Genomic DNA, 20,748 nt, shown 5'->3' with positions numbered 1-20,748 from the left:
GAAGGGGCAGACGCCACAGTGGTCATTATCTTTATTTTATCCATCCAATGTCCAGAGGGGAAGCAGCATGCTTGAGTTCCCAGAGCCTCTACTTGGACTTGGGACAGGAACCCTTAGTCCTGTGAGTGAGAGGGTCAACTTATCCTTCTAAGCTTTTATCTCTAAGCCAGTCATTCACCCCTTGAAGTGGGTTCTTCTCTTAACTGTATCTGCCTCCATTAACCATCTCTAATTTACACATATGTTTATAAAATCCTACTTTAGAAGAGATGAGAGGCAAGAGGAGAACTTAAGAGAAAATATTTATATCATAAGTCATTATGTCCTCACCAGATGGAAGGAAAATAAAAAACATTGAGAAGTTCTTTTTTTCAGATGAGTTGAAAGAATGTCCCTGTGTGGCTTGAATAGCAAGAAAAGGAAAATATTCCTCTTTCAATGGGTACTTCCTCTACTTTAGGTTGGCAAGAAATGCTTCAATAACAGGTTGTCCAGAATGTTACTTCAAAGACCTGGAGTTGGCACATTGGGTGCTCTTGCCACAAACTGTATCCAAAAATGATTTAATTTCCCCAGTCAGTGATGTGTGCAAATGGCACACACAGCACTAACCACACATGCACGCAATGTATGAATTCCCACATTCCTGACTTCTCATTCCAGCCAGAGAACATTTTTTTCAGAGCTAAAAAGAAATGAATCAAGTTTGTAAAAGGATATGTGTGAAAATGCCAGAGGAAAAATGAAAATCAGATGCTTTTAAAGGCAGGGCCTGAATTGCTTAGCTGAGATGTCCTGCCACCTTCCATGCTGTCACTCATTAGAGGTGACCAGGGAAACAGCCATTGAGTCCTGTAGACTTAGGGGGTCTAAGGTGGGGCAGGAGAAATAGAGTCATTGGTAGTTCTTTAGAATAATTATGAAATAGCTAAATCTTGAAGGAAAGGCATTTCAGGCTGGTTCTTATGGGCATAGCATCTGTGCAGCACAAAATGTTTTTGTGTCTCATTGTCGCTGTACTTTCAGCTCGTAGAATTCTTGAGAAAGAAAGAAGCCATTCCCACCACAATGACTCCCCTGTTAGCACGATGGGCCCAGGCAGAAAAGTTATATTTTTTGAGTCTAGTGCGTTAATAGACTCACAAAAAGATTTACTGGGGACATGGAGTGGTGGGAAAGTAATATTTTGCACCACAGTTTTTATTTTGATAATTCCCTGATGTGAATTCCTGTGTTCTGAGCCAGCTTCTCATTAACAGAATTAACACATTCTCTGCTGTTCCTGTCACAGCACAATATTGATCACAATGCAGAGGAAATTCAGCTGCCTTCTCTGGAAATTGCTACACATGGGACAAAGTGGATTTATTGACAAGATAACTGCTAGCCTTGGGAATATTCTGTCAATGGTGACCTGGCATGTTATTACATATGCCGCCACTGCTTATGAGCCGCCATATTGGATGAAATTTAGCAAATCTGTTTTTGACCAGTGGGATATGAAAAACCTGGACCAAGCATTCATCAGAAGCATAATTTATGAATGTCCTATACACTATAGGATCTTTATGCTTTTCTCTAAATCTTGATTTGAATGCTGAATATTTAACTAGGAGCATGTATATACCATGTGGGCTGTCATTTTTCATTTGAATAAGGCATTGTGATTATTCAAGGGAAAGACAGACATTTGAATAGTACCATGGAATAGGAAATGTGATGAGTAGCTAGAGAAATATGTTAGCCATATAGGCACACAACACTCCCAATTTTTTCTAAGGAATGGCAGTGTTGACAAGTTTTAAGCCATGGTCCTTCAATGTCGCGTGTGAAAATACTCTATGCTTGACAGAAAATAATTAAAACAGAAATCATTTCTTAGATAAATATGGGCACACAGAAATTGGAAAGAACTGATACCATCCAAAAGACTCCAACTCTTCTTTCCTAGTGTCCCCAGAATCATAATACCAAATCTTGACAAGTCTAGTTCTGGTCAATAAAATACTCTTGTAGTGTGGCTTCTGAGAGAAATATTGGGTTTGCAGTACTTCCTCTCTCTAAGTTATTTCAAATTACTCTCGGAACTGCCTTTACCCACCAGTATTCTTAAGAATACTGAGGGAGTCCTAAAAGAACATTATTCTTCCTGCTTTTTAAGCAATTCCTCTTCATAACATCTGGCATTAGAGATCAGAGTGTAGCTCACTCTGAAGAGTGAGATTAGAAACAGTATTAGCAGACAACTGAGAAGAAACATCAATCATCAATATTGGGTCAAACACTAAAGTTTGGTTAAAGAAAGAAATATTAACCGTCAAAATTTTTGAGTAATGCCTAACTCTTTGTCATTGTGTTTGAGCTTAGAGAACTCACAAGAGGTTCGCTGTGGTCTTGAGAGAGTTGCTTTATTGTCTTGGTTTTACAGATGAGAGCTCAACTTTGGAAGTAAAGTGGCTTCCTGCAGGAGTTGTAGAGGAGAGCTGGTCTCACGTACAGATGCATTTCTTAATAGAGTCTTAACTTTCTGCTGCTATTTCTATCCTTTTCTGAAATCTGTCCTGAGTTTTCTTGGACATGACCCCTTTTACTATCTAGGAAATTCTGATCGCTTGAGTAGAGAAGGGAAGACAGGATGTCCTATATATATTTTTCTATAGAATTTAGGTACACAAGTATGCAAAATGTACACATTATCTGCAAATGAGCAGAACTAAAAGTGCTTTACAATGCTCATGATATAAGGTATTATAATCACCACATGACTCCATTTGCAAGATGCCATCAAAGTACATCACTGATTAAATAACTTTGCAGCGAGAAAAGAAATTCTACATTAAATGCACACATCAATTCTAAGATGCATTCCATTGTACAAAATTTGAAAATATAAAGCTTGTATATGAAGGAATAAAGCAAATAAGAGTTTACCATACGTCTTCCCTACTAAAACATGTATTCTTTTCACTATATTCAAGTTTCAGCAGTCTATAATCTACAGCAGACAATCTATAATCTCTGTAACTAACACTGCATTTCTGAAAAATACTTTTGAATACTAGGAATGAAATACAAAATTAAGAAGAAAGTAAAAATGCTTCAACTGACATAACTAATCAGTAACAGCAACAAAAAAGAATTCACTAGTGCCATGACTCTTATCACAAGAAATAAAGAAATGCACTAGTTAATGATCAAAAGGAATGGAATTGAGAGACAATAGCTGATAGTCTCTGAGTCACTTTCTCCGCTGGCCCGTTATTTTTAGTTAAATCATTTTGCATAAGCAACAGGCTTTCTTGCTTAGTAAGCCCTTAAGAATTTTAAGCGTTTGCCTAGAGTTGACAGAAGTCATCATCAGCCACCAGTGATCAGTTCTGATGGGTTCATTTTAACCTTGAAAACACCAGGAGTTTATTAATATAAATTGTCATGTCTTTGTAAAATCACACCAGACTGGAAAAAGAAACCAAAAATAATAAATAAATAAAATAAAAATAGGCGATAGGAAACAAGTAAGTTGCTGAACTGTTAGAGCAATCTGGAGATGAACTTGAGGAAGAACGCAGTGTACCCGTCACCTGAGAGGCCTCCCTGGCTTGGTAATGATAGAAGCAGGCCCACCGCAGCCTGAGGGCAGAAAAGCCCATGCGCCCCCCAGCACCCTCTGGGAGCTCAAGCCGTCTGAAATGACTGATTCTCTGTTCTCTGTTGCGATGATAATTCTGACTTCAGGATTACGAACCTGGGGCCTTGGCTTCATACTGGCCGTGTTTCCTGGGAGAAAAATGAAAGAGTCTCTTGCTTCTAGTTTGGAGCTTGACAGCACACTGAAAACTTTCAGATAGTGTTCGCTATTGAGGAAGACTGTTGTGGGATAGACAGGGAGAGAAACGAAAAGAGAAAGGAAGGAGACAGCTTTGCACCATCCTGATGCATATCTGGCCTGTAACTCTATGCCAGGGGCCCTCACACCAGATGCTGAAAGGATGTTCTCATTACTTAATGGGAGGACCCTGCCATTGTCCTCAGCCTCTGTACCTGAAACTCCCAGGTACAAGCCACGGAGCTGTCAGGTAGCGAGAGTGTCTTTGTCTTTCGGAACAGCGGAAGGCACTATGGAAACAGAGGTAACTTGGGCCTGTCGACTCAAATTACAGGGAGCGGAAACAAAAGTCACATCGAATGTTATTGTTTCCTTGCCACAGCTGAGGACAACCAAACATAGGGAAAGCTTGAATTCTCACTAGTCAAAGAAGAAAAAGAAGGAAAAATATGATCCCATAAGAATAAACCCGATCTTCTCATAGCAGAAAATGGCGTGTTTTTTTTTTTTTTTGGAAGGTTTTGAGCAAAATCTGTTGAAGAGAGACCTTGAGTATCTTTGTTAAAAGTTCTACTAGCTGTAGGAATCTTATTCAAGGTAGATTGGTAGCTTTTGGCTTAAAATGTTTGGAAAAGTCCAGGTTTTACCAGAGCTTCAGAGGAAAAGAATGATTTAATGATCAGCCAGAGAGGGGAATGTAGAAGCTAGTTTTATACTGATTCATCTATTGCCCATTGGGAACTTTGGACGATTTTTAAAATCTTCCCAGGCCTGTGTTTGTTCTTTCTTCCCCTGGCAATATACTTTCAGTGGCTTACGAAGGGGGAAAGCAGGAGGTGAGGGGTTAGGAGTCCTGAGGTTTCCCCGTTTCTGACACCACCTGCAGATAAGGCAGTGACTGATGCGTTCTAAGCCTCCATGTCACCCAGTCAAATGAGGGATCTGAACGCACAGTGTTTAAGCATCTTTGCTGTTCTACAGCCCTGATTCTTTGATTTATTATGCCTCACCTTAACTGCCTACTTACGGACATCTCGATCCTCTTTTGTGGAGACTAGTACATTGAGATTTCCTCTCCTCCTCCAGCAACATCATCCAAATCCTCCTGCCTGTCTTCCCAGGGGGTATTTCTTACGCTTAATAACTGTCACTGCTCTTTCCTGCAGTTTTCCAGAGTTCCAGCTCAGGGGTAGACAGAAACATTGAAGAGGGGCTTCAAATGAAAACCTGACTGGTGCTGAGGCACGAGAAGCACCCAAGGCATCCATCCTCACTATGTTTGACAAATTCAAGCATCTGACTCCAGGCGCAGCTCTCCGCGGAGGGAAGGGAGCCCTGGGCTGTGAGAAAGCACACGGGGCCCTCGCCTGATTGGGCCGGTGGGTCACTGCCCTGGCTCCAGCCATATTCCCTGGTATCAGCTCAAGCACCCTCCTCAGCTTAAGAAAAGGCTGGGATCAGCTGGCTGAGTTCTCTGGCCACTCCCTGATAAAGTCTTCAGAGATGATCACAGCTTTTAGGGCTGTGCTCGCTCCAAGCACTTCTGACTGCATTTCCTATTCATGCAGTTTATTTTAATTTCTTCCTTAAATACATTACAAAGAAACCTCTCCTTTTGAAGTCCATCCTAGGAATACCCTGCTTTATTTCAAAATGGTTCACTTTGCGTTTCAATCTTCTTCTCCAGAGAAGAGCTGCTAACATCTAGTTTGGTTGTCAGGCTCCCTCTTCCATCAGCAGGTCATTAATAAACAAGCTAATAAGCAACACCAGGTAACACTGTACTTTGTAGAATTCAATAGGGACAGCCAGGCTCATATTGACCCATTGATAAGTGCGGATTTGATTCATTTTGAGTAAAAAGATTCTGAGGGGAAAAATTAGTATTAGTGAGTGGTGAGAACTGGCTGGACTGAATCAGTGAAAAATATGAATGAAGGTTTTCAACATTGATTTTCATTTCCTAGAAGCGATAATAAGTGTTAATAGTATGATTATTGTTAGTATTGAGTATCTGTTCTCCATCAGACACTGTCGTAAGTGGTTTTTATATATAACATCTCATTTAATTTAATGATAGCTAAGTTAGGACAGGTGGCTAAACAAGTTCCGAGACGTAGGACTCCCTAAGTCAATTCTAATAAAGAAATGAATGCTATGGAGCCTCCTGGAATACTTAGTCTTTGGCAGGGATTAAAATCCTACATGCCTCCAGGATCTGGACGATTCACTTACATGAGTAAAGAGAGCTGAATGTGAGACAATAGGGCACGGAGGAGACTGTGGACAGCTGGAGAGTGCACACTCCAGTTGATGTTGCCTTGCTGGAATGTGAGTACGTTTTATCTGATCTCATGCTGTTTTCTTCAGTAAAATCCAGAAATCTCAATATGTATGTGACACTCCCTCCTGTTTAGAAAGCAATGGGCAAGCCAAACAAGATACATCTAAGAGACAGCTGTGTCTTCCTCGTCTCCAGTTCATGATCTTTACTCCCTACTGTTTATTCATATATGTCATATACTACTATCTTGTCTCAGGTAATCTAGTATGTATACAGGAGTCCCCAGCTTTGGAATGTCTGCCATATGAGCATCCCTTCTTTACAAGTGACCACTCTGAAGGGCCACTCTGACTAGGGACTCATTTTCCTTCTGTGTAACTCTTTACTTCTATTGCCACCACAGGCTTCCCTCATCAAGCATTTCAGCTATTCCATCCTCTTTGAGATGTTTTTCCTTCCCCTACATTTTTCCCTAATTGCCCCATGACCCATAATGGCAGAGGGTCAACAGGCTGTCCTTAAAGCTACAGATCTTTCATCTCTGGATGGCTTCCTGAAGCTGAAGACCTTAGCCATCACTGCCATTTGTCAAGGACTTGCTAAGCAGCCTGATCTTCTTCCTCACCTGAGGAGGAGAAGACTTCACTTTCTGAGCTTACTCGCAGAAGACTTGAACTCCCTCCAAATCTTGCAAGATCTTTACCTCGATCCTTTCTCCTACTACTGAGGATCCTCACTCAAGAACCATGAACTCCCAAAAAGAAAAAAAAAATTACTTGGGAAAAAAAAAAAAAAAGAACCATGAACTCCCATTTCCTCCAGCTTGGGACTCTCAATTTCGTTCCCTTTCCCACTGTTTGAGACAAGTCAAGGTGCGTTCTGGCCAGTGAAAAGGTAGTGAGGTAGAGATGGGAGTGGTGTAGACTCATGTCTCTGTAACTAATTTCCAGTGCAATATTGTCCCATAGCAACAATAGTAAACTTTGAAGGTTGCCTCTGAAGTACCATTATGAACTTACTGTTTTGAAGCTGGCCGAGAGAGGATTAGATTTTTCACCCAAGTGCTCATCAAAGGACAGAGGTTGTGTAAACTCATTTTCCCAAACCTCTTTCCTCTGTGAACATTCTTCTGAAGATTTATGACTTATCTTAAACATTCATGAGTATTTTGCATTCTACTTCTTGCTATATTTATTTAAGTTTGAAAATCTCTTAGATTATTTATACAATCATAGGACACATAACAATGTTTCAGTTGATGACAGATCCCATATGTGACAGTGGTCCCAAAAGATTACCATATAGCCTAGGTGTGTAGTAGGCTATACCATCTAGGTTTGTGTAGGTATACTCTATGGTGTTTGCATAATGATGAAATCACCTAATGACACAGTCCTCAGAACGTATCCCTGTCATTAAGCAACACATGACTGTATTCATAAAAATAGCCAGTTCCAAAACATAAGTAATGTTTATTCTGGATTTTCTGTATATTTTATATGCTATTGTATATACTTTGTAATATATAGACCCCAGATTGAGAATCACAGAGCAATATAATGGATTAAACCAGTCTTTATAGATAGGTCTAAAAATCTAATAATTTTCATGTGTGATATTATTTCCATGGAGAGATTTTATTATAAATGTCCTACCTTCAACATTCACCTGAGCTAACATCTTGTTGCCAATCTTTCTTTTTTTTTTTTCCTCCTCTCCCCAAAGCCCCCCAGTACATAGTTGTATATTCTAGTTGTAGGTGCTTCTGGTTGTATCATGTAGGATGCCACCCCAGCATGGCTTAATGAGTGGTACCATGTCTGTGCCCAGGATCCAAATCAGCGAAACCTTTGGCTAATGAAGCGGAGCGTGAACTCAGCCACTCAACCGCAGGGCCAGCCCCAACATTCATTCTTTTGACAAACATTTGTTGAAAAGGCAAAGGAAGCCAATCTTTATTGAGGGCCAAGGATGTACTACGTACCTTAAATATTTTATCTCTTTCAAACTTCAAAGTAACATTATAAGGTACTTGTATGTATCCATCATTTTACAAATGAGAACACTGACGCACGGAATGGGAATGGCCAAATTGATAATGAGGGCAGTGGCCAGAGAGCGAGCAAAAGAAGCAGTAGGATCAGATCTTAAATTTCCTGTTCCTGTTAGAATTAATGTTGTTGTCTGTAATGAAGGCAAGCATAATATAGAATAGTTATGACAGTTCATTTTGTGTGTCAACTTGACTGGATCATGGGACACCTGGATGTCTGGTCAGGCATTATTTCTGGGTGTCTGTGAGGGTGTTTCTGGAAGCAATTAGCATTTGAATCAGTAGACTGAGTGTAGCACATTTTCCTCCCCAGGGTAGGTGGGCATGACCACATCCCCAATCTGTTGGGGCCTGAATAGAATAAAACGGTGGAGGAAGGGAGGATTCACCCCTTACTGCCTGCCTGGTTGAACTGGGACATCGGTCTTCTCCTGCCCTTGGGAGGGCCATCAGCTCCCCTGTTCTCAGACCTTCAGAATTAGACTGGAATTACATCACTGATTTGCCTGGGTCTCCAGCTTGCAGATGGCAGATTGTGGGACTTCTCAGCCTCCATAATGGCATGAGCCAGTTCCTCCTCGTAATATACAGCTGTCTCAGTATCCATGGGGGATTGGTTCCAGGAGCCCTTATGGATACCAAAATCCACGATGCTCAATTCTCTTATATTTTTATATGGTGTAGTATTTGCATATAACCTACACATCTTCCTGTATACATCAAATCATCTCTAGATTATTTATAATATCTAATACAATGTAAACACTCTATAAATAGTTGTTATACTGTATTGTTCAGGGAGTAATGACAAGAAAAAAAATGTTTGTATATGTTTAGTACAGATGCAACCATCATAGGCCTTTCAATTTGTGGTTGGTTGAATCCATGGATGCAGAACCCATGGGTACTGAGGGCCAACTAATACATGTATTATGCATTAGATATATCCTCTGGGTTGTGCTTCTCTGGGGAACCCTAACTAATACTATAGTAAAAACATGTTCCACCAAAAAGTAAGATTTGATAAAATGAAGGCAGAGAGTTCTGAAAAATCAGAGCTTAGAAAATACAAACAGACATATGTCGTTGGAATGAGTAAAGGACATATAAAGGAAAAGTGAAGTGAAAGAATGTCTTACCTTTAAAATGAGCTCTTTTTTCAGCTTTTTTGTTACACACGTAATCAAAAATAAATCCCAAAGCGTTTTTTCCCAAAGATTTTTCATTCTTGAAGTGTGCTACAAAATCAAAAACATTTTAACTTGATTTTTAAAAGAACTTTCTCCAAAAAGAAAAAGAAAAATTTTAGTTTATAAAAAGATTGAATGATTATCAAAAGGTATGAGTTGATTTCCAATTGCCTTTGTTAAACTAGAACTGTGTTCAGTATACCCACAGACTTTATTCTAGCCACAACTCTTGGATAGAAAGAACACAAACACTTTCCATCTAGAGCCTAACTGGCTTACGCAAAGCCCTGGCCATCACCTCTGAGGCCGGAATTGCAGCAGTAGGATTCTGAAAGATGTATAGTCACTTTTTAATCAACTTCATTGAAGTTATAATTTACACACCATAAAATCAGTCACTCAATGCAATATACAATGCAATAATTCTTAGTAAATTTATGGAGTTGTGCAACAAACCTCATAATCTAGCTTTAGAACGTTTCCCCAACCCAAAAATTTCCCTCATGCCCATTTGCAGTCAGTCTTAGCTCCTACTCCCAGCCGCAGGTAACCACTGACTGCTTTCTCTCTGTATAGATTTATATTTTCTAGAAATTTCACTAAAATGGAATGACGCAACGTGTGGTCTTTTGAATCTGGCTTCTTTGACCTTGCTTCCTTCCATAATATTTTTAAGGTTCATTGATGTTGTAGCACATACCAATAGTTTGATTTTGTCGATGAGCAGTGTTACATTGTTTCCATATTTTGTTTACTGATTTGACTTGCTTCCAGCTTTGGGCTACTATAATAAAGCCCTGATAGACATTTAAGCACAAGTTTTGGGATGGATATATGTTTTTATTTCTCATGGATAGAAACCTATGCGTAGAATTGCTGGGTTTTACGGTAAATAGATGTTGAATTTTAAGAAACTGCCAAACTTTTAAAAATTGGCTACACTAATCTATATTCCTACCAGGAATGTGTGAGTTCCTGTTCCTCTCTATCCTCTCCAGCACTTGGTACTGTCAGTTTTTTTAATTAAAGCTATTCTAGTGAGTATGCATTGGTCTCTTTTTTGAGGTTTTAATTTGCATTTCCCTACTGACTAATGATACTGATAATGTTTTTATGTTCTATGGTCGTTCATATGTCATCTCTGGTGAAATGTCTAAATCTTTTGGTTCCCTTACAATCGAGCTGTTCGTCTTCTTATTATAGAACAGTAAGAGTATTTTTACATTCTAGAGATGTCTTTTATTAGAAATATGATTTACACACTTTTTTTTTCTAGTTCGTGCTTGTCTTTTCATTTCTCAGTGATGTTTTTTGAAAAGCAAAAGTTTTTAATTTTGAAGAAGTCCCATTTATCAATTTTTTCCCTTAAGATCTTGATTTTAGTGTCACATGAGTGCTCAAGATAACAAAGATTTTCTCCTAGAAGTTTTATAGTTTTGGGTTTTCATTTAAGTCTGTGATCAATTTTGAATTAATTTTTGCGTGTGATGTATGGTAAGGATCTAAGTTCACTTTTTGCATATGGATATTCAATTCTCCTGTAACCACTGCTGAAAAGACTATTTTTTCCTTATTGAATCTTCTTGGACCCTTTTAATGAAAGTCAATTGACTACATATGTAAGGCTATATTTCTGAACTTTCAATTGTGTCCATTGATCTAAATAGCTATCCTTACTCCAATACTATACTGTCTTGATTAGTGTAACTTTATCATAGTTTTGAAATCAGGAAGTAAAAGTCATCCAAATTTCCTTTTTTGTTTTTTTTTGGTGAGGAAGATCAGCCCTGAGCTAACATCTGTTGCCAATCTTCCTCCTTTTGGCTTGAGGAAGATTGCCCCTGAGCTAACAGCTGTGTTAATCTTCCTCTACTTTTGTATATGAGATGCCTCCACAGCATGGCCTGATGAGCAGTGTGTAGGTCTGTGCCCAGGATCCAAACCTGTGAACCCGGGGCCGCCGAAGCAGACAACAGGAACATAAGCACAATGCCACTGAGTTGGTCTCTTGTTTTGTTTTCTTTCCCAAAATGTTTGGCTGCTCTTGTTCCCTTACATTTCCATATAAATTTTAGGAACATCTTTCAATTTCTACAAAAAAATAAAAGCCTGTGGAAATTTTGATAAGGGTTTCTTTGAAGTTGTAGATTAATTTGCAGAGAATTGCCATCATAATATCATCTTCCAATACATTAAAATTGAATGTTTCTCCATTTATTTACCTTTTTAAACATTTTCTCACACTGGGTAGAATTTCTAGTACATGGCTGAGTAGAAGTGGTAAGAGCAGACATTCTTGCATTGTTTCTAGTCTCAGGAGGAAAGAGTTCATTATTTTACCATTAAGTATGATATTAGCTGTAGGGTTTTTTAAAATGCCTTTTATCAAGTTGAGGAAGTTTCATTTTACTTTTAGTTTGTTGAGGGTTTTTTATCATGAATGAGTGACTGGGTCAAATGCTATTTCTCCATCACTAAAGTGATAATGTGGTTTCTTCCTTTATTTCATTAAGATGATGTATTACGTTACGTGACATCCATATGTTAAACCAAATTTGTATTCTTGAGATCAATCTACTCGGTCATGGTGTACAACACTTTTTTATGTTTTTGGATTTTGTTTGTTAATATTTTGTTAAGGATTTTGACATTTATGTTTATCAAGGGTATCAGTATATAGTTTTCTTTTTTTCTGAAAAAGTTTGTGTAGGATTTGTATTATTTCTTCTTTAAATACTTGATAAAATTTATCAGTGAAGACATTTAGGCCTACATTTTTTATTACTAATTCAATTTCTTTACTTTGTATGGGTCTATTCAAATTTTCTGTTTCTTCTTGAATCAGTTTTGGTTATTTAAGTCTTTCTATGAATTTGTTTAATATAAGTTGTCTAATTTGTTGGCATAAATTTTTTCAGACTATTTCTTTATAATTGTTTTGATTTCTTTTGGATCAGCATCATAGTTTCCTCTTACATTACTGATTTTTATAATTCGTATCTTCTCTCGCAATTTCTTGGTGAATCTAGTCAACAGTTTATCAATTTTGTTGATTTTTTCCAAAGAACGAACTTTTGGTTTAATTGATTTTCTCTACTGCTTTCTATTTTCTATTTCATTGATTTCTGTTTTGATCTTTACTATTTTCTTCCTTCTGCTCACTGTTAGTTTAATTGGCTCTTCTTTTACTACTTTCTAAAGGTAGGAGTCTAGATTATTGATTTGAGACCTTTCTTTTTTCCTAGTATGGGATTTAAAACTATAAATTTCTCTCTAAGCACTGCTTTAGGTGCATCTCATAAATTCTGATATGTAACTTCTTTTCTGCTTCACTCAGTTCAAGCTTGTGATTGCTCCTTAAGCCATGGGTTATTTAAGAAATGTGATGTTTAATTTCCAAATATTTGAGGATTTCCCAAATTTTCTTTGTTGTTGATATCTCATTTAATTTTATTATAGATGGAGTATATACTTTGAATGATTTCAGTCCTCTCAAATTTATTAAAACTTGTTTTACTGCCTAGTATATGGTTTATTCTTGAATATGGCCCATTCGAGCATATTCTGTGTATGTTAGAAAAGAATATGTATTCTGCTGTTTTTGAGTGGAGCCTTCATAAACATCAGTTAATCAAGTTGATTAATGGTGTTGCTCAAGTCTATATCTTTATCGATTTCTGTCTAGCTCTTCTATCACATATTGAGAAAAGGTACTGAAATCTCAAACTATATTGTTTAAATGTACATTTCTTCTTTACATTCTGTCCATTTTTCCTTCATATATTTTAAGGCTTTATTTTTAGATGCATATACATTTATAACTGTTATATCTTCCTATGTATTGATACTTATCACTATGAAATCTTCCTCTAGTAATATTTCTAATCTTAAAGACTATTTTGGCTGATATTACTATAGGCATTGCAACTGTCTTATGGTTACTCTTTGCATAACATATCTTTTCTCATCCTTTTACTTTCAACCTATCTGCATCTTTGAACCTAAAGTATAGACAGTCTATGGCTGGATCTTGCATTTCTCCATCTTGACAGTCTCTTCCTTTTGATTCCATTGTTTAGTCTACTCACATTTAATGTAATTATTGATCAAGTTAAATTTACATCAGTCATTCTGTGTATTTTTTTTCATACTCTCAGGTATTTTGTTCCTCTGCTCCTCCTTTACTGTGTTCTTTTACGTAAAACAAATAGTTTTTAGAATACCATTTAAATTCCTCTGTTGATTTTCAACCCTATATATTTTAGGTTACTTTCTTATTGGTTGCTCTAGGGATTAAAATGTGTTCTTAATTTATCACAATCTATGTCAGGTTAATTCTGACTTAAGTCCAAGAATTATAGCATCTTGTTTATAGCAATCTTGTTTCAAGATTGGTTATTCAGAATTACGGTGTAATTCTACCTCCCACTTGTGCTATCATCATATATATTGCATACATGTATATTATAAAGTCTACAATACAGTGATATAATCATTGTTTTGTATAATTTTATGTTCTTAAAAGAAATTATGAAAAAATATATTTTAAAAGTCTTTTATGTTTTACCACATACTCACCATTCCCATTGCTCTCTATTTTTTTCCCTGTGAATTAAAGTGACCCTCTGCTATCATTTTCTTCCAGCCTGAAGAAATGTCTCTAGTATTTCCTGTAAAGCAGATCTGCTTGCAACACACTATCTCAGTCTTTGTTTATTGGGGAATGTCTTTTTTTTTTTTTTTTTGCCTTCATTCTTGAAGGATAGTTTTTAGGATATAGAATTCATGGTTCATAATCTTTCCTTTCAGCATTTTGAGTATTTCATTCTATAGCCTTCTGGTCTAATGAGAAGACTGGCATTAACCACACTGTTGTTGCCCTGTATTTTAAGAGCTGTTGTTCAGGGCTGGCCCTGTGGCTGAGTGGTTAAGTTTGTGTGCTCCACTTTAGTGGCACAGAGCTTTGCCAGTTCAGATCCTGGACACGGACATGGCACCCCTCATCAAGCCATGCTGAGGTGGTGTCCCACATGCCACGAGTAGAAGGACCTACAACTAGAATATACAACTGTGTAGGGGGTGCTTTGGGGAGAAGAAGAAGAAAAAAAACAAGATTGGCAACAGATGTTAGCTCAGGTGCCAATCTTTAAAAAAAAAAAAAAAGAGCTGTTTTTCCCTTGCCATTTGAATTTTCCCTTTGTCTTTCAGCAGTTTGACTATGATGTATCTAGGTGTTGATCTCTTTGTGTTTATCCTACCTGGAGTTTGTTGAACTTGAATCTGCAGATTAGTGTTTTTCATAAAATGTTTTTTCTAACTTTTTTCTTTCTTTTCTCCTGCTGTGATTCCTTTTACACATATGTCAGTATGTTTAATGTCTCACAGGTCTCTGATGCTTTGTTCATTATTCTTCAATATTTTTTCTCTCTTTTCTTCAAATTAAATAATTTCTATTGATCGATCTTGAAGTTCAGAGATTCACTCTTCTACCATCTTAAATCTGCTAACACATTTTATTTATACTTTTCAACTCTAGAATTTCCATTTTTTACATTTCTATATTTCTATTGAGTGCTCATTTTTGAAACAATCTTTTTATTTTAGAACAGTTTTAGATATTCAGAAAAGTTGAAAGGATAGTACAGAGAGTTCCCATATAACTCATACCCAGTTCCCCCGATTGTTAATATATTATATTTGTCACAACTAATGAACCAATACTTATACATGATTATTAATTAAAGCCCATACTTTATTCAGATTTCCTTCGTTTTTACCTAATGTCTTTTCTTTTTTCCAGGGTCTCATCCAGGATATCACATTATATTTAATCCTTGTGTCTTCTTAGACTGTTCTAGACTATGACAAATTCTCAGGCTTTTTGTGTTTTTCACGGCCTTGACAGTCTGGAAGAATACTGGTTAGAATTCTGTAAATTATCCTTCAATTTGAATTCGATGATGTTTTTCTCATGGTTAGACTGAAATTATTGGCTTTTTGGAGGAGGATCATAGAGATAAAGTGTTATTCTCATCACATCATACAAGGGTACATAGTATTAACACGACACATCACTGATGACATTAACCTGATCACCTGGCTTTGGAAATACGTGTCGTTTCTCCACTGAAAATTTACTCTTCTCCAACTTTCCGTACTGTACTCTTTAGAAGGAAGTAACTATGCACATCTCCCACTTTAAGTGTGGGAGTTATCCTCCACCTTCACGAGGTGGGAATATCTTCCTAAATTATTTGAAATTCTTCTATATGGGAGATTTGTCTAGTTTTTCAAATTTATTTATTCAATAATTTATTTGTGTCAGTATGGAGATAGATATTTATTTTCTCTTTTGTGCTATAATTCAATATTACATTACTGAACAGAGCTTAGACTCTCTGAACAGAAATATCAGATAGAAACCTGGTTTTGCAAGAAGAAATGAAGAATGTCAGGAATAGTGAAATGTTGCAAAATATATCTAAAAGAACCTTTAAAAATATTTAAATCACTACATACCATAAAATTTTTAAAGACTATTGACTTTAAAATTTTAAAAAATGTAATATAGTGTCTGGTCCCATAGGCAAGTGGTTAAGTTTGCACACTCCGCTGCATGCAGCCCAGTGTTTCATTGGTTCGAATCCTGGGCATGGACATGGCACTGCTCATCAAACCACGCTGAGGCAGCATCCCACATGCCACAAATAGAAGGACCCACAACTAAGAATATACAACTATATACTGGGGGGCTTTGGGGAGAAAAAGGAAAAAACTAAAATCTTTAAAAAAAATGTAATATAACTTTTAGCATATATGGAAATAAAACATATGAAAAAGAACACAAAGGGTGGGTGAGTTGAAGTTGCAAGTATATTTGGGGAAGATTCCTATTCTTTGTGGAATAATTGAACATTTTTGAAGATGGAGTCTGATAAGTTAAAGATACATATTGAAATCTGTAACCACTAAAAGGTCAACACAAGAAAGTATAGCAAACAATCAATAGAAGAGATAAAATGAAAAACTAAAAATACTTTATTCACCCCCCCCCAAAAAAAATATTTCAATAGAATGGTTAATCTAAGAAAAAATGACAACATGTAATATTGAAGAGGAGGTGGAGTAACTGGAATTCTTATACACTGCAGATGGGAGTATAAAATGTACAACCACCTTGGGAAGCTGTTTGGTGGTTTCTTAAAAAGGCAAATGAAATCTAGTGTATGACCCAGCAATTCCAATTCTAGGTCTTTATCCTCTACCCCCCCAAAAAGAAAGTCTACATCAAAAAAAAGGCTCATAGAAGAATGTCAATATGAGCTTTATTCATAATAGCAAAAACTTCAGCTAGCCTAGATGTCCATTCAAGAGAGATTGGATAGAGACATTAAGCTATGTTCATTCAGTGGAATACTACTCAAACATAGAACAAACTACTGATGAACACTACATCGTGAATGATACTTATAAAACATAATGTCGAGTAAAGTAAGTCAGGCACAGAAAAAATACACACTATGTGATTCCTTTTATATGGAGCTCTAGCATATGACAAGCTCATCTATTCTAATAGAAATCACATGAGTAGTTGCTTCTGGTGGGAAGATAATTTACTGGGAAGAGACACAAGGGAACTTCCTAGAATGATAAAAAAATTTTTTTCCTTGATAGAGATGGGAATTACCTGAGTGCATGCATTTGTCAAAATTGATCAAGTACTTATTATGTGTGCATTTAAGATCTTTATGTTAGTAAATTATACCTTAATAAAATACTAAATTAATTAAAGCAGAAGGAACTAAAGTCGGTGAGACCAGCTTGGAGGCTGTTGAGTATTCCGACTAGGAAATGAAGAGATTCTGAAATAAGGCAATAGTCTTAGCAACTGGGTAAAAAGGGTAGATTCAGGGAGTACTAGGAAAAGAGAATCTATAAGAATTGGTGACCAATGTTAAAGAAGAGTTGTAAAAAGACAAGAGTAAAGGAAGCCTTCCAGGCTTTTGGACTTGGTTATGAGGTAGGTCATGATACCATTTTCCAAGAATAGGAAATCAGGAGAAAGAACACATTTAGGAAAAAATAGGGACGTTTTAGTTATCTTGAACTTAGGTCCTGTCCAATTAGAGATATTTAATATCAATAAGGACTGGATTTTGGGGGAGAGATGGGCTAGATACTTAAATTTGGGATTCATAAAGATTTGAAATGACTTAATTGACTTTCACTTGTGTTTTCTTTATAGTGTGTTTTTAAAATATTCTAATATAATTTACCATATTTATTCATCCCATAGATATTTTTATGCCATAATTTCAAGCAGAAACAAGGATTTTTACCTAAATATACTTAGGGAAGCATATCTAGAAGAGAGTCATCTGAGGGCTAAAATCATAAGGCAAGGGATGTCCTATGGATCTAATTTATTTTCATAATGAATTTACTCATTTTTCTGATTATAAAATAATATATATTTAATGTAGAATATTCTGAAGACACAGAAAAGTTTAGTTTAAAGGAAAAAATCCAGCCATGATCTGACCATAATTTAAACCATTTTAACATTTGTTACATGCCTGCTTTTTCTGTAGCATATATCCATATGAATGAGTGTATTTATCTATTTTTAAATGATATAAACACAGTCTATCATATCATGAATGTTATACCAAGTTAGTTAATTTTATCTATATTTTTCATAGCTAAAATAATTATTAATTTTCTATAGACACATTACAAGATAGCCAGCAACTAATCAATTGCTGGATATTAGATGTATTCTTTCACTTTAAAAAAACCTTTTATTGGCCATTTTTTCAATTATGTCCTCAGGGTAAGCTCCTAGAATTTCAATGAATGAATGAAAATGCTTACACAGAGACTTTACTTGTAGTTATGGTGGCATGACATTGTTGAGCGATTCCTTTCTGAGAAAACAAGAATAAATCGTGACAAGATTATCCAAGACAAAATTTCAGGGCACTGGAAAATGACCAAAGGTAGATACAAGCTTGAAAAGTGTTTACTTCTGAAAAACTTCCACCACACTGGGTATGAATGGCCATTAGTGGCCCTCTTTCCTGGGTGAATTTTGGTACACCCCAAACCCAGCTTGGGTGTTGAAAACGTACATCTTAAGCAGCTGAAGGAGGCAGACTCAGGACAGGTGGCAGAGAAGCTTGACATTTAAGGAGGAGATTTGGAAGAGAGATGGAGGCAGAGAAGGCTTGAGGAAATTAATTCTCCATATATTCTTAGACATCTGTTATACTATATATATATTCATAGGGGAGATCTCAAAGATTCCAGGAAAACTGAAAGCCTTGGGAGAATTGTGAACTTGCTGTGCCTTTTATTGCATTCCTCAACCCACACACAGTTTGGACAGCAGAAGGTGGAAGCCTTAAAGGCTTGAGGTGTCTGAATATAACCTCTAGCCAAATATTGGGCTGATTGCTGTCCTATACAGGAACAGGGAAGACCTTTATTGAACTCAGACCCTCCCACTTTCCTCCCGCAAATACTAAGCAGAATCATCAGTGGCTGCACACTAGAGGGGAGACAGATTTTGTAGCTTGAATTCAAGATGTTAACTACTTAAATAAAAAACCCAACAAACCTCAGACTAACACAATAGATTGTAGAATTATATACTAATTATCCACAATGTACAATTTTTAATAAGAAAATGCCAGATACACGAAGAAATATAAAAATGTGCCTGTTCCCTGGGGACAGGAGGGAAGAAATCAGTAGAACTGACTGAGTGTGACCAGTTATTGGATTTAGCAGACAAAGACCTCAAAGCAGCTATTAAAATAATTAAAGAGTTAAAGGAAAACATATTAAGAATGAGTCAGTAAACAAGAAATAGAAACTGTAGAAAGAAAAACAAGTGGACATTCTAAATTAAAATACAATTAACTCTCCATACATTCTTAGACATCTGTTATACTATATATATATACAGGGGAGATCTCAAAGATTCCAGAAAAACTGACAGCCTTGGGAGAATTGTGACTTGCTGTGCCTTTTGTTGCATTCCTCAACCCATGCACAGTTTAGACAGCAGAAGGTGGTAAGGTACAATAATTTTAAAAACTCACAAAACTGGTTAAACAGATTTGAGATGGCAGGAAAAGAATCCTGTATTTTATTAGTCACACAGACCAACCATGATCCAATGTGGAAAAGACGACACAGGGGTGTAATTACAGGAAGTAGGGGTTGTTGGGGGCCATTTTAAAAGATGGCTTCATTAACATATATAGGTGTGTCTATTTCTGGACCCTCTCTCTGTTTCAGTGATTTGTTTCTACTTTGCCATTTACCATCTATGTTCACCACTACCACACTGTCTTGATTTCTCTAGCTTTATATTAAATCTTAAAATCAGGTAATGTAAGTCCTTCAACATGTTTCTTCTTTTTCAATGTAATTTTGGATAGTTTGTGTCCTTTACATTTCCATATAAACTTGCAATTATCTTGCCAATTTCTTTAAGAAATCCTGTTGAAATTTTGGTTGGGAAATTCTAGAATCTACAGATGAATGTAGGATGAACTGCCATCTTAACAGTTTGAGTCTTCTAACGCATGAATAGAGTCTCTCTCTCCATTTATTTAGGTCTTCTTTAAATTCCCTCAGTGATATTTTTTTTAGAATTCAGTGTAGAGATCGTATACTTCTTTCATTTAATTTATTTCTAGGAATTTATGGGGTTTTTTAAATGCAATTCTTAATGATATTTTTTAAATTTTATTTTTATTTATCATAGTATAGAAAATATAATTTATTTTTGTATATTGACCTTGTAATTTATACACTTACTAAATTCACATCTTAGTTCTAGCAGAACTTTTTTGTTTTATTTGTATATTCCTTAGGATTTCTACCTACACAATCATATTGACTATGATAAAAGGTTTTATTTCTTATTCACCAGTCTTTATCAATGCAGTATGTTTTTCTTGTTTTGTGGACTTTCCAGGACTTTCATTACAATGATGAATAGAAATAGTGGGAGACTTTATTTCTGTCTTATTTCCAATCTTAGGGTGAAAATCTTTAGTGTTTTCTCATGAAGTGTGATATTATCTGCAAAATTTCTTTGTAGATTTCTTCATTGGCTTGTGAAGGTTTTTTTTTCTATATCTAGTTTCTGACTTAAAAAACAAACGGGCAGCGAATTTAGATCTATTGAGATGATCATATTTTAGTTTCTCTTTCTTTTAAAAAGTTGAATAACAGTGTTTCACTTTTGTGTGTTAAAGCACATTTGTATTCCTGAGATAAAATTTTCTTGGTCTTGATACATTATTCTTATTATATATTGCAAGATTCAACTTGTTGCTATAGTTGTGGAATTTTACACTCATAATTTTACATTTCTTGC

General features: G+C 36.2%; 1 long non-coding RNA gene across 2 annotated transcripts in view; it reads right to left on the bottom strand.

The window, feature by feature from the left end:
* The window catches only part of LOC139046476 (uncharacterized), a 113,882-nt gene that overhangs the window by 22,361 nt on the left and 70,773 nt on the right, over positions 1 to 20,748 (bottom strand). For both annotated transcript variants that reach the window (XR_011506578.1, XR_011506579.1), the window contains exon 2: positions 9,303 to 9,401. This is a non-coding gene — a long non-coding RNA (uncharacterized lncRNA). The remainder of the gene's footprint in view (positions 1 to 9,302; positions 9,402 to 20,748) is intronic.

The sequence above is a fragment of the Equus asinus genome, chromosome 10, assembly GCF_041296235.1.
Source record: "Equus asinus isolate D_3611 breed Donkey chromosome 10, EquAss-T2T_v2, whole genome shotgun sequence".
Taxonomy (NCBI): domain Eukaryota; kingdom Metazoa; phylum Chordata; class Mammalia; order Perissodactyla; family Equidae; genus Equus; species Equus asinus.
The sequence above is the reverse complement of the archived record's forward strand: the minus strand, read 5'-3'. Positions and strand labels throughout refer to the sequence as shown.